We start from the raw sequence: 15,191 nt of genomic DNA on the forward strand, positions 1-15,191 counted from the left end.
AAAACAGGAAAAACAAACCTAAGAAATACTTTCCATTTAATGTTACCAATATCAAGTGAGGTTATTTGCATTTACTTACATTTGTTTTCACTTTCTTGTTCTCAGGCAATAATGCAAATACTGGAGAGTTTGGAATAATAATTTTAACTCTCACGTTTCCCTTCTTTCTGCGAAATTGAGAGCATTATCTCATAAGAGACTATAAATGCTCTTTCTTTTTAAGGTCATTGTAAGTGCTCTCAGAACCAAAATACCTCCAGCTAATAGAGTCCATAAAGAAAATCCACCACAATAAATTTGCATTCCTTACAATATTTCTGATCAAAAATTGCACCCTATTTGTGAAGGGCTGTGTGGCTCAGCTATGTGATTTAAAAGTCTGGACAAATTATCTTTTTTGAAAAGCAAAAATTAATGGAAGTGAAACTTCATTCTGATTCTCCTCTTGGTCTAACATTGCACTGCTACAAGACCATGCATTTCAGAATATTTATTCCTAAAATGAGTGGGTGCAAGAAAAAGCATCTGCCTTCCATATGGAATTTCTTCATTCTTAATCATCCAACCACCTAAAAGCTAGGATGAAAAATGTTTTATTTACTGTTCTTGCTTTGCTTAAGAATGTCACACTGACTCCTTATCCGTCAGCAGTCAGATGAGAATGTCCTGTTGTCAAATCTGATACATTCACCAGTTACTTTTAGAACATCTTGTCTATTTTCTCTGTTACTCAAAATGCAGTTTTGAAACACCATGAAGCTTAACAAAAGCAGGTATCTCCTACATTCTATGTATTTCGAAATAAGACAATATATTCTTTTAAAGCTCAAAAATTATCTCCAGTTCTTCTAAAATGTCTCTAAAAAGGGCCTTCATGACTTTACTGAAAGCTCTGGAATCCAGCTGGCGGATTTGTCTAGCTGACTAGCTCCAGTTGTTAATTTAGGGGAAATGAAGACAAAAAGCCAGTTCATGTAGACAGAACTGTGATGCTGGTGTCTGTCCAACCACTTTTTGTGGCTTTTTTGTTGAAAATGACCCTTGAAAACCCCTTTTACATTTGAATTTTAAAAATACATCTGTTAAAAAAGAAATTACAGAAATGTTTCACATTGGGGTGGAAAAGGGAAAGGAACACTTTAAAGTCTAACTTAGTTCTATGTCTGTGCTTTTTCAGCTACGAAATAAATGGAAATAAGAGATTTCCTCAAGGAAACAAAAGCTATAAATCTAAGGCAAATAACCAAGAGTCCTCTGTTATTTTCCTGTTATGTCTCTGGAGTCTTCCCAGGAGTAGACAAATCACTCACTGTTGTAATTTGAATTCTATTTTCAAAGCAATTTAGCTACTTTGGCATCTTATTTTTACATGTCTGTACTGACAGTTCAATAACAGTGTTTACATGCATTTTGTATATAAAATGTGACTAAGTCATCACATATTAACCCATAAAGACAACTTACCATCTCCTGTAGGGCTCGTTCTGCTGAACAAGGTGAACTACAAAAGAAAACAGTACCTTTTTAATTCATTAAAAATATATGTATTAAGACAGTCTCAAGCACTGAATATATTTTTGTTAAACTTCAAGTACTATGGCCTACAGCTATTAAATATCTCTGTTGTGGCTAGCTGAAGTCTCTTAATTACAGTTTTTGATTAGCATCAGTAACAATCTCATTCCTTAAAATCCCCCATTACAATAAGAAGGTTAAAACACAGCCTTCTACACAACGCAGCCTAAAATGCTGGGACTGAAGACTTTTTCCCATGACCCTTTTCTTTTCTATTTTCTCCCACAGTTTATGCTTCTACAAACTTTAATTTCCAAATAAATGCAAAATAAAAATCATAAACTTAAATGAAACACACTGTTCTCACTTTTTAGTGGTGTCTGCACAGGGATATTATAAAAAAAGCAATTACCATAAAACGATTAAACTTGTCTTCACTCTACTCAAGTAGTAAAGTTTCTTTTTAAACTTACGGTGCACTTATAACCGCATACAATCCCTTCTTTCACTTTATTTCTCTTTTTTTATTTCAGACATCTGATCCTGTCTCCCATAAAGAAAACACAAGCCAATTCAGGTTGCACTCACATTTTTTAAATGTGAGGAAAAGGCTAAAGAGAGGGAACTGGAGAGAACAAACAAGAAAAAAACAGGGGAGAGAGAGGGAGAACACGGTATCTATATCCACGAGGCAGGATTTATAATTACCATCACTTTCAGTGTGATTTACCAGCATGAATCACTGAGAAATATTCTGAATCTTCTCTCTACCTGACAATTATTTTATTACATTAAGATGTTAACTGCTTCATCCACATATTTCTCCTGACACTCTCACCCTCAACTTGAACTTCTTGTTAGGTGAGGGCCAGTGAAAGGTAACAGAAACTCAGCACACTAAACCATCACTGCTACCCCTAAGACATGGCCAAATGCTATTCCCAGCAACATTGGAATATGGCCAAGACAGCACTTACAACTGTTGTAGATTTATACCAGTATAAAACTAGGATTTTTCAAAATGCATATACATACATTACATCCACCAGTTGTGTTATGCCTCATATTTAATAATACTGATTGAATAGCAGCTTTTTGCCTCTTAAGTTGTATTGTGTGGGGATGGCCCATGTTCAAAGAAAATGCCAATCATGCAGCTACCACAGAGGCAAATTACCATCCTTTGCAAAGCCCACACTGCACTCAAACCCACAAACCCTTGGTCACACCAACCTACATACAAGAAGCCCTACATGTGTGAGCAGCCCCATCGCAATCAGTGGGGCAACTCATGCGAGCAAAGGATTGCAGGATCACACAACCAAAGTGTGTGAGTTCATTGTGTTCGCTCCTGCCTGCTTGAAGGAAGACGAAAATTTCGCAGTGAGGTCACTGTAAAACACTATGGTGATTTGTAACACTTGAAACACCCACATACATAAGAGAATCCTTCATTTTAAACATCTTATTTCCCATGCTAGCTGTCTTCAAAACTCTTATCTCCACTCTTGTAACGTACACATATTCTTTTTTGTCCCTTTCTCATATACATCTGGATACTGTCAGGGCTGCCATAACATCTTTTTCTCATACGTGAAAAACCTAAGTCCATGGTAACCGATTCTTCCATTTTCCACTTCAGAAAAATTATGTGTATTTCGTCTTCACTCTAATTCCTAAACAACAAAAGATTTTTTGAACTAGCTTCAACATAAACAGAAATCAGGTTCAGAGCTTAATGCAAATACACTTTTAAAAGCAGTAAGTGGTGAAGTCTAATACTTTATTATTATTATGCAACACACACATATGCTCTTTGAAGCGGGAAGAGAGGGAAAACTCTGGCAAAGTTATCCAACTCTGTTAGGTCACCAAATATGAAAAACCTGTTTTGCCAAACACAGAAACTTCAATTACTTTAATAAATTATTTATGAAACATCAGATCACAAATATAAGGCAGAGCACAACAACTTGCAAGCTGGGACACTAAATTAAGAATAAGTTTGTTTTATTTTCAGCTGAATTACTCTTCCAAAACAAACTACGTAAAACACAAAACATGACAAGAAGCAGAAAATAAATGTGAAAACGCTACTTCTACAATTTATAGCTTTAAAAATACAACATGGAAGCATCTGAACATATGTAACTCACCAGCAAGTGTAGAATTTAAAACAGGAAGAGATTTGTTTGCCTATGCTGACCATTAATGATGGAAGTGTTATTTTTTATGCTATTATTTCCTTTTCTTGGTTTTAAAATATTTTCCCACTGAAAATTAAATATGGATATACTTCCTTTCGTCAAATTATCAAAACTTATCAACTTGAGGCAAGTAAGCATTAGTGAAAACAAATAAATCTGATCAAAGCAATGACAGCATTTAATTCTTTTGGAGTCAAAAGAAGCTGAGACACACATTATGAGACACAACCATGAAATACTGTTTTTTATTACTTGGTAATACAACTCATACTCTGGGAGCAAAGCCCTCCAGTGGTGTGTTAGATATAGTGCTGCCACATGGCTGCCATCCTGGAGGTGACAGGTACAGCTCAGAAAGACCTACCAATGTGGGATCAAGGAGGGTTTGACTTTATTGAGAATACTGATGAGCACAAGATTAATTAGCTTGTTGTATGGCAGTAAGATAAAAATATACAATGTTATTAAAGGAAAGCGAAATTTCAATACATTCATCAGATTTCAACAACAAAAAAAACTCCATTTATATAAAGATCTCCTAAAAAAGCAAACCACATTTAAACTAGAAATGCCCGAAACAACAGATGATCACATCCTTTGCCCACTACTGCTTTTGTTCCTTCCCTTTTCAACTGTGAGAAGTGCCTTCTTTAGTCAGGCCAGAGATGTCCCTAACTCAGTATCCAGTTTCTGGCAATGGGTAGTAACAGATGTTCAGTAAAATATAACACTAGAGTACACATACAGGAATCACTTTTCTGGGTGCATTTCTCCCGATTTCAGCAAGTGGCAGTTCAAATACTCTTTTTAGCTCCAAGCTGGTTTTGGCATTTAAAGTCAGAATATGTAATTTCTCTGAAGCCAGGAATACCAAGTGTTTCCATGACATCCCACAGCAGTAAGTTTCACAATTTAAGGTGTTAAACACCAATTTGTGCTGTGTATTTTGAACTCACTCTACTACATATTCTTTAAAAATATTTGAAGGGTTCTGTAAGAAAAAAGTATGCCATGTAACAACATCAATAGTGTGCATCTTCCCAAAAACACTTATTTCATTTTATACTTCTAATGCTTACTCTCAGAGCACAATTACCAGCAGAAGAGAGAAATATCTGAAATGTGTTTTGACACTCTGCTTCAGATTAATACTGTGCATTGCTGCTGTATGACATTAACTTTAATACCAAAGCGCCCTAGTTACAGTCACATAGAAATATAAGCCTGTGATTGCTGAGACAGTTGGTACCACAAATTATTTCACTTAAAAAGAAGAGTAAAAATTCTCAACATTATACATTATGTTCTTGTTTGTGAATGGCTGGAAATGCAAGACTTGTCTGGTTCTTAGGAGCTGCTCACCATCGCAACAGGAGAGTCAGTGGGACTACAAAGACCTACCTATCACTATGATGTCTTCACAGCAGTGCCTTTATACCAAAAATAGTAATTCCTGTGAATGGAAGGGAAACAAATTACACATCAGACAAAATTATGTTAATCACAGGGCCAATCTACATTTAACCACTAGACCTGCAAACAAAGCAAGCAGATCAAACTTTAGCATTATGTATTACGGCTCTTTTCAGCTGAGCAGAGCCTGAGACTGTGTAATGCCAAAAAGAGGGTCTTTCTACTCTGAGATCCAGGACACAAACCCAAAAGCTATTTGGGCCAAAAATCAGAGGTCAAAAGTTCAGTGCTAAAAGCTGTACAGCTACGAGTAGCCCCAGTAGGCTTACGTTTCATACGTGGATTGTCAGTTTAGTCATAAACAATTAACAGGATGAAACCTCTACATCATCACTTTTGAAGGCAAACCCCATTTTCCTGGTCTCACAGGTGCAGTGCCCAGACTCTGGCCAGTGACTTTTAAGAATCACAAAACCGATGAACTCTTATCCGTGCCAAGTAGGGCAAACAATTACACCTCAGGGCTGGCAGGACACCCACCCCTATGCCCAGGGTCGACCCGGCCGCAGCTCCAGCCCAAGGAGGACACACACCCCTCTCCCTGGGCGCCCCCTCCTCAGGCCAGCGGGGGGCACTTTGCCGAGGAAGGAAAGGAGAAGCCCCGATCCCGCACAGCCGATTTGCGTGCCGCAAACACCGCCCTCCCGCCCCGCCAGGCGCCCGGGCTCCGACAGCAAATCTCCCTCGCAAGCTGCGCGCTTTCGCGCTCCCGCCGCCACCGCTCGCCCGTCCCTCAGCCGTCCCGCCGCGGCCCAGTCAGGCGGGAGACCTGGGCAGAGGCAGCGCCGTCTCCGCACCCACCCGGGCAGCCTGTGGCTCCGGCGGGCAAGGGGAGCGGAGTGAGGCCGCTCCGGAGTTTCCTCCCTCCCGTCCTTCCGGCGCGGACGAGCGCGGCGCGGCGAGCGGAGCTTCCTCCCGCCGCTTCCGCCCGGCCCGGCCCCTCCCCGGTCCCGCGGCGCCATCTCGTGGGGCTGTGGGGAGGCGCCGGTGTGGGAGTGGTCATGGCTCCTCCGACACTGCAGCCGGCGCTTTCCGGGAGGGGGTACCCCGTGTAGCCACCTCAGAGCGTCGGTGGTGCCGACTCCTACGGTCCCCTCCGCCCCGTCGGAACCCCCTGCGGTCCCAGAGCATGTGCAGCGCTCAACAAGCTGAAGTGTGTCTCAAAGCGCTGGAATACTTAGGCGTCTGTGTTTTTATTTTGCTTTGTTTGTTTGTTTGTTTATTTGCTTTCCTTCCTTTCCTTCCCCCAATTAGTTTTTAAACTTTATGTTCAGGTTCTGTAACGCTACCGAGCTAGTCTACATCTTCCTCACAAGGGGAGGCAGTGGGGGCAGGCGCTGATCTCCTCTCTTTAGTGACCAACGACAGAACCTGAGCAAACAGCAGGAAGATGTGCCAGGGGAGGTTTAGGTTGGACATGAGGAAAAGGTTCTTCCCCCAGAGGGTGGTGGAGCACTGGAACAGGCTCCCCAGGGAGGTGTCACAGCCCCAAGCCTGGCAGTGTTCAAGAGGAGACTGGACAACACCCTCAGACACACGGTGTGAACTGTGGGGTTGTCATATACAGGAACAGGAGTTGGACTCGATGATCCTTGTGGGTCCCTTCCAACTCAGGACATTCTGTGATTCTACAATTTGAGTACTTTCACAGGACGGCGTGTGAGCAGGGCCTGTCATGGCTGGCAGAGCAGGGATTGATTTTTCCATTTTGCAACGTTATACACCAGCCATGGTAAATTTGCCTGCTATTATATGGTGACATAATGTTGTTTTGTATTACTTCATGGTCAGTAAACCCTGCAGCTTTACCGTACTGAACAGCACAGTACCCTCCTCAGGCTGTGCTCCCCCATCATCCGTGCCCTTCTCCAGACAACCTATGGCAGGGAGGGCTCCCTGGGATTTCATGCTCACTGGCAGAGCTAATTCTCTTCTCTTCTCTAGTTTCCTTGCTTTTAATTAATACTTCCAGTACAAGAAACTTGCACTTTATTCCTTTATTCCTTTTTTCTTTTTCTTTTCTTTTTTTTTTCTTTTTTTTTTTTTTTTCTCAGCTCTCCTGGTGTGCTTACTGCCCTAGCTGCTTGCCTGCTGAAAATGCCAGCAGACCATATCAAGACAATTTCCCATTGTTACCTGCTTAAATTAAACTCCATTGAAAGGTTTAGATTGGTTATTAGGAAACATTCTTCGTGGAAAGGGTTGTCAGGCACTGGAACAGGCTGCCCTGGGAAGTGGTGGAGTCACCATCCCTGGACATATTTAAGAGACAGGTAGATGAGACTCTCAGGGACATGGTTTAGTGCCAGATTTAGGTTATGATTGGACGTGATGATCTTAACAGTCTCTTCCAAACAAAATGATTCTATAATTCTATGAAACATGATTTCACTTAAAACCCCACACATATTGAGTCTCCTTCATATAACAAATTTCTACATTTGTCTGCCATATATGTACTGAAGTTATTCTTTGAAATAATTTCTACTGATTTGTCTGGTATGGGCATCAGATTTAATAGTTCATAAGATCTTCAGATGTTTTCAGAAACTTCTTTTACTAATGTCAAGTTAGCTACCTTGTGCTCTTGTACCGAGAACTTTAACTGATGCAATTTGTTGATTTCTTGAGTTCAAGAATAATTCAGGATTCAGTTTTGTGTTTCTTTCAGGACTCCTGGGGATATACTGTATGGCCCTGCAGATCTGTTCTTGTTCAGTTTCTCTGTTTTGTCACCTGCTTTACAAACACTTAATGTGAGAAAGATTGTCTAATGCATCTCTCAATATGCTAGCATAGGAGCTTCTCCAAGGTTCTCTATGATGAATACAAATGCAAACCAAAACCAAATGAAACCAAAACAACAAAAAACAAACAGACCAACCATTACTTACTAGCCAAATCTTTTGAATGTTCGAATCAGAAGAAGCACCAAAAAGGCACAATAAGTCAAGATGTGAACTGATCCCTTTTTTACTTCTGTTGCATCCTTTATTTGGTTTATTTTTCCTTCTCAAGATAATTCTGATTCTGTTTATGGCTCTTGCAAAAGCAATAATGGGCTGGTACACATACTTATCACTTTGTCTAAACAAAAATACCTGTAGTGGACAGGTCTAAAGCTATTTATATGTATGTACTGAATTTGATCACCTTCCCACCAAGCTGCATTGCAGTGCAGTTTCTGGTCATCACATTGAGGTGTTCATTTTTTCATCAACAGGATTTGGGCAAAACTTTATATCTGGTCTCTTCAGATAAGTAAATTATAGACAAAACTGGACACTGCTTGCTGTTATCAATGTAAAGTCTCAAATTCAAAGAAGTATACACTTCTTTGCTGCAGCAGTTTACTGCATTAGCACAAATATACAGGAGTGCTAGAGGAGATAGTCTGGCTATGATGGCCCTGCGGTAAGGCACGCAGAAGTTTAGTTATAAGAAGTAAATACACTGAACATTCTCAGCATGTTAAGAGCAGTAAATGCCTCCTCTTGATACATCAGCAGCTTCTCCATCATCTTTATGTTCTTTTCCTCCAGCTACTGTGTCACTGTATGGCTTCCTATGGGAGTGAGGAATCTGTGCAGTGCTGAGAAGTCCACATACTGCAGCAGAATTTAACTGTGGTCCTGATCAGCTTCTGCATGACAAGTGTTTTGTGATTTCGTAGATGGCCTCTCTGTCTCCAAGGCAGAAGAGGTGTGTTATGCAATTGCCAGCCTGCTTTTCCTCATGAGCACCCAATGCACTCAAAGACCCTTACAGCTTTTCTCGCTCCTCTCTGATCTGTGTATTCGTACCGACAGATCTGGGTTGCTTTATGCTGACACATTGGTGCCTGCCTTTACACCTGGCAAACTGGTGGCCGAAGACTGTGGACAGCAGAACATCTAGGTTAACTTTGTGAGTCTGTAGGTTAAAAAAAGGTATTAGGCAAATCATACAAGGAGTATATTTTAGTCATCACGATACAGTTTTGGCTTAGGAAGCCCCTGCGCACTCAGGAAGAGCTGCTACCTGCTTGTCCTGTTCATTCCTGAGGACTCTGACACTGGCGACTCTCAGAGACACTGTAATGGACTGGATGGACCTTTGGCGGGACTCAGTGAAATGATTCTAATGTTACATATACGTTAAAACAAAGGCATGCATTACGGCTCAACTGCTGTAGTTTGTATGCGAGAAATGCGTCAAGGCAAACCGCACAAAGTTGTGGCAGGTGTTTTGCTTTTATTAAGGTTATCAATCTTAAGCAAAGACTTCAAGTAACTCTTTACTGATGCTGCTATGGAGATTTTGAAAATGTGATTGTGCTGTTCTTAGTTTTGTAATATTTTGGTTTAAAAGGTGGTTACTTTTTGGGGTAGTGCTACTTATTATGAAATATGCATTTTCTTCATTCACTGCTTCCTACTTATTCCCTTCTACCTGCCTTATTTATGCATGTTTACACAATTATTATCTATGTGGAAGCACATAAAAAGTTACCTATGTGATGTACATGAATATCATGTTAAATAAACCTCTGATTATATGCATTCTGTGAGCAGTGAGATCAGTACTTCCTGCCAGCTGAAGACTGGTTTCTTCATGTTTCACCTGATCACTTTCAGTGCATCACTTCTGAATCTTTCACTTCACAAAATATCTGCTGCTGTAAACACTGTGTTTTTCTTGGAAGCCCGTGTAGATCTTCTATGTATTTAAAGTCTACTTTTTATCAGAGGAGAAAGAACAGCTTGGCAGAAAGGTTTGCTTTTGAAGGAAACCCCCTTATGCAATCCCTCACATGATCCAACAGCAGAGAAAGTCTCACATTAATTCTTGATTTGTAAATCCTTTTCTTCTACATCCATGAAACGTGAAAAACGTAAACCGGGTCTAGAATGAAGTAAATACTTCTGCAACTTCTTTCCCAAAGCTAATGCTGATGAGGAAAGGGTGGCTCCTGTTGATTCCAACGCAAGATCTTCCCTCCCAGGTTTGAGGCCAGAAGGATCACGGAGGAGGTTTGGTTTTATTCATTAGTTTTACCAATGGTGCCCCATAATGCAGCACATACTTCTTGAACCACTTTCTCCCATGGTTGTGTTGCTTGCAGCTTTCAGTGTCACTCCAACGGTCGAACATTAGTCTCAAACCAGGTTGAAAATAAGGATGATGTTTCCTTGCAAGAGAATGAAAAGTTAGACTAGAACAGTCACTAGAGTAGGGAAATTTCCTTGTAAGAAACAGCATTTGCAATTATCAAGTCTAGACATCTTAGAGAGCATTTGTCAGCTACTCAGATTCATTAATTACCTAATCAATTTAATTGACTTATGCTCCAGGAAGCAAGGAGTGTAATGATTAGAGGTTTGTAAAAACTGTAGAAAGTTTAAATCTGCAACACACTTTACTGCTTATTAGTGTAGTGTTGCTCTACTGAGTTAAACATAATCCAAAATAAGAACTTCAGACTAATTATTGGCCAAAGTATTGCAATTATTGTCTCTGCTTGTCCTTTGTTAAGATGAAATAATATTTAACATTATATTATTTGGAGCAGATTTTCAACCATGATGCAAATTCTGTTTTTGGATTAAAACAAATCCTACTCAGGTCTAGCTCTTGTAAAATCTGAATTTGCTATTCTGTGCTGGTTTGACCGAAAATGAGTTAGTTTTCTTTGTGCAGTTAGAAACCTTTCTTTTTCATAGCTACCATGGTCATTATTTGGACTTAGTTTGAGAACAAGAGATAACACCTTGGGACAGAGCTAATGTTTTTAATTGCTCTTGTCTGAGAGCCAAGGACATTCTGAGCATTCTGCCCACAGGTGTGAGGCATCGAGAAAGGGGGGCATGGATGGGGCAGAGCTTGACTGACATCCAGAATGATCAATGAGAGTATTCCATCCCGTTAGTGTCATGCTCCAGATTTAAGGAGAGTTGGGATCTTCTGGTCTCTTGCTCTCTCTTGAGCATTTTTCTCTTGCATGTTCTTTCTTAGCTCTTTTTATCATAGCCAGGGAAGTTTGGTTCAGGATGTTTAGTTCAGCCTTTTGCCATTTTGCAGAGGCTTCTGGGCTTTTCTGCCTTTTTCCTATTTTTTCTCTCTTTGAGGTCAGCTGTTCAGGACCAGGGTGTTGCTTCCTGGGACTGGCTGCTCAATTGTGGACAGAGTTCGTGAGGAATTGCCTTGAGTATCTTTTATGTCTATTTTTTATATATATATATATATTTACTAGTGATGTATTAGTATTTTGTTATTTTATTAAACTATGTTTATCTCAATCCAAGTTTCTCCCTTCACTTTTGATTCCCTCTGCTGTTGGGGGGAGGTGAGTGGGGAAGGAGATAGGTGAACTGCTACTGTGGTTGTATTGCGAGCTCAGGTTAAACCACAACACATTCATAAAATGCATAGGAAAAGATGGATACCCCTTCCTGGGGTGTGTTTGTGTGCAGGAAACTACATGTGAGATGTCTCTTACTTAACTCTAGCTTTCTGAGAAGTTGACACATTACCAGTGGCAGAGTTGGGACAGAGGTAGAAACATCTTAAAGACAGTTTTAATGCTGAAGAATATATGAAATGGAGCTAGACTTCTGGACCAAATATCAACATTCTTATCCAAAGTTAGATGTAGTTAATACCGCTCTTCTATAGTACCTGTGGCCTCATTGCATGTGGATACAAGTTAATGAATTAAATATCAGCAGTGACTCTGAAGAATTTCCCCAGTGGATAAAGGGGTAGTATTCCCTGTGCTGTCTTTCAGTGTGACAGTGATCCCTGCTCCTGACCTAGTTGCTTTTCAGATCCCATGATAGCCATGGGCAAAGCACACTAATGCTCCTTGGTTGTTATCTGATAGATATTGGTTATCTACTTTGGGGTGAAATGAATCACACCCCAGAAATGCTTGTTTCTTCCACCGACTTTCATGAAAGCCTGAGGCAATTTTCATGAGGTGTAGTTATTGCAGCTGTGTGTGTTTAGCCAGACAAATCCCATCGAGAAAAACAATGAAAGTGCAAAAGCTTGGCAACATCGATTATAAAAGATAAAAGCCTACCTGAGTCAATAGATGGCAGCGTTGTAAATGGTAATGCAAAACCCTCTGTCTGAAACGTTGTTGTGGGGGAGTCTGAAATGGTTGTTCTGAAGGAGTAAAAGATTTGCCAAACAGCCCTGACTCCTGTAGCTCTGGCTTGCTAAAATGCACTGTTTTCTCTTAGCTTTCAGGTGAAAGCTAATAAAGGGGTCTTGGTCATCCAGATTTCCAGAGTCCTAAAAGCAAAAAAGGACTGATCACTCAGCTAATTCTTAAATTTTCAATTCTGGAGGCTTAACACTGGAACGTTTGGCATAGCAGCTTACGATGATTTAGATCAGAATTTTATGTGGTAATTTTATGCAACATACACACACAATAAAACATTATAATGATACATTTTCATCTTGTCTTTGAATTTTATTCTGTTCTTCTTTAGTAATTGGATTTATTTTATGTATCTTTGTTAATTTGGGTTTTATTATACAGCAACAGCATTTAAAGTTTTTAATTAGGAAATACAGATTACATTGTGCTGTTTCTCTTGTATAGAAAAAATTGAATTTTTTCACAGTCATCATCAGTTATTTTTAATTCAGAAAACTCATTATTCATGTCAGACATGCTTTAAATGTGGTCAGTCAGCAGGCAATTTGTGAAGAGGCCACAGTTGGAGTGAAGACTGTAAATCAGAAGATGTGGGCCAGATTTTGATTCCTTTGCCCACAGAGAGACTCAGTGCCTTGGTTGGATCAGGGAAGAGTTGTATAGCCAAATGGCTGGCTTAAGTGCTGCTGCATATGAAGTAAGTGTCTTTTTGATACCACCTCCTTTTGCCCTAATGTGGCCCCAAGAAACTGTGTGTTGAATCAGACTGCATGTGGGTTAAACTGGCACTATACCTGGCTTCATTCTTGCCATTCTCCTTCTGTTTTTTGTAACATTACTAAGCCTCAGAAGATTCCCTAATCCATATGATATGTACACATAGATATACTGAAATAGCCCCTCCTAATTATTAGAAGTTAGTCCACAAATCTCATGATATCTGAATTAATCCCCCAAACTAATGCTTAATCCACTCAGTTGTTTGTTAGTGTTATAAGACATTGCAAGTGATTTATGACCAGTAATGACTAAATTACATTCAGCATTTTAATAATAGTGGGGTTTTAGGGGGGTGTTTATTTTCTGTTTTGTTTGTTTTCTGATTTGACAAACATATAAGGATATTAAGGATATAGCTGGTATCTTAAAAGAATTTTTAGGTTCTTGTTGTTTCTATTCGTACACTGAATTTCTTTATTGGTCTTTGAATTATCATGAACTTCCTAAGAGGTATGAGTATGCAGATTCCACCAAAATGAATAAGCATCTATGTGTGGAAAGAGTTTATGCAAATCCCATGGCTTGGGGTCAGGTTTGTTCATTATTGTGCATATGTAATCTTTTGCATAACCTTAAAACCCAGACTTTGACTGACCAGAAGTTAGTCATAGAAGTGCTGAATAACACTTTGAATTCAATTAAAATACCTCAGATATGTACTTTGTCAGGCCTTGTAGCTGTTTGATTTATCAGCATTGCCCTCCATCACCTTTCTTCTTTTCTTCCTTTCTTCTATTATTTCTGGTACCTGCCTGTTGTGTCCATAGCTATTAATGCTGGCTGCTTGTTGGTGAGCTGTGGGTTGCTATCACTGTGTTGTTATTGCAGACTGCCTCAGTGATGGTGTTTCTGTGACCTTTTGAATTTCCATAATTGTAAATGGCTGTGCTCAGTGCAGTGGGTGATAATAGTTCTACATGTACCTGCATCTGGATCCTGAGACAGACCACAGCATGCTGACCAATCTTCCTGCTACAAGGGGGCTTTGAGGAGGTAAAAGGCTTCCTCTGTGTTACATGTAACCTCTGCTATAAAAGGCTTTAGTCACAAATACTTTGAACTGAGACTAGAAGTGCACTGAGAAGCAGTACGGAATATAGATTAGGTGTGTACTCATGTTGACCTGCCCCAGATAAAGGTAGGCTGCCTGATCCTGCAAATGCATTGCTCAGTCTCCACAGGAGTGACAAGATGCCTGTTACACTCCTTCAAGAGCTAGAGAAAGTTCTAGACACAAGGACACAAGGACAGGAGATGGCAACAGCTCTTGAGTTAGGTACATAGGTGGGTTGCAACCCAGCAAAGTCAGTCTCAGCAGCTTCTTCTAGCAGCCAAGGATTTAGGTGACCTACTGTTATAGGGCCAGCACAACCCTGAAAGATATGGCTTTGAGGGAGAAACCACATCTGAACTGCTCATAAGTCTCCCATAGTCAAGGAGCTACACATGACTCTTCAGTATCGGTTTCTGAGGTTTTCCAGGGTAGTTCCTTAGGGATCAAGTGAAACTTGAAACTGACTCAGGAGTTGACTAACAGAGAGGAGAGGGGAAAAATAGATAGACTTAGTAGAGGACCTAACTGCATGACTTTTCGGTGCTTAATCCACAAGGTGGGATCCAAAGCTGAAAGCCATATCTGAGGTTTTCTGTTCAACCCAGAGAGGCAGTTGGGTGTCCCAGTGAATTACCTGAATATCTCCTGTGTTTATATTACCAACTTGAAGCTTCCAGCTGAAGTGCCTGTACTTCCTTTGTAGTCAGTGAAGACCTGCATCTCCAGGAGCCAGAGGTCCTACCTAGTGTTTGATCTAAACTTTCTGGAAATTGCTGACTCCACTGACCTTAGGCTAAGCCTAGATACAAGCTTAAGTACTTTTGCTCTGTATTTAAAAGTAGGTGAAAAGAAGGTGGAGAAACCACAGTGTGGAGACACCTTTATCTGCAGCTGTTCTCTCAAAAAATAGCAAGTCCTTTTAGGTGGCAATGAAAAATCATGATGAATGTGCCCCTCTGATTATGGAATAGCTTGCTGAGTACATCACTTCCTTAGAAAATGAGACATCTGG

This window comes from Nesoenas mayeri (genome assembly GCF_963082525.1).
Source record: "Nesoenas mayeri genome assembly, chromosome: 1".
Taxonomy (NCBI): Eukaryota; Metazoa; Chordata; class Aves; order Columbiformes; family Columbidae; genus Nesoenas; species Nesoenas mayeri.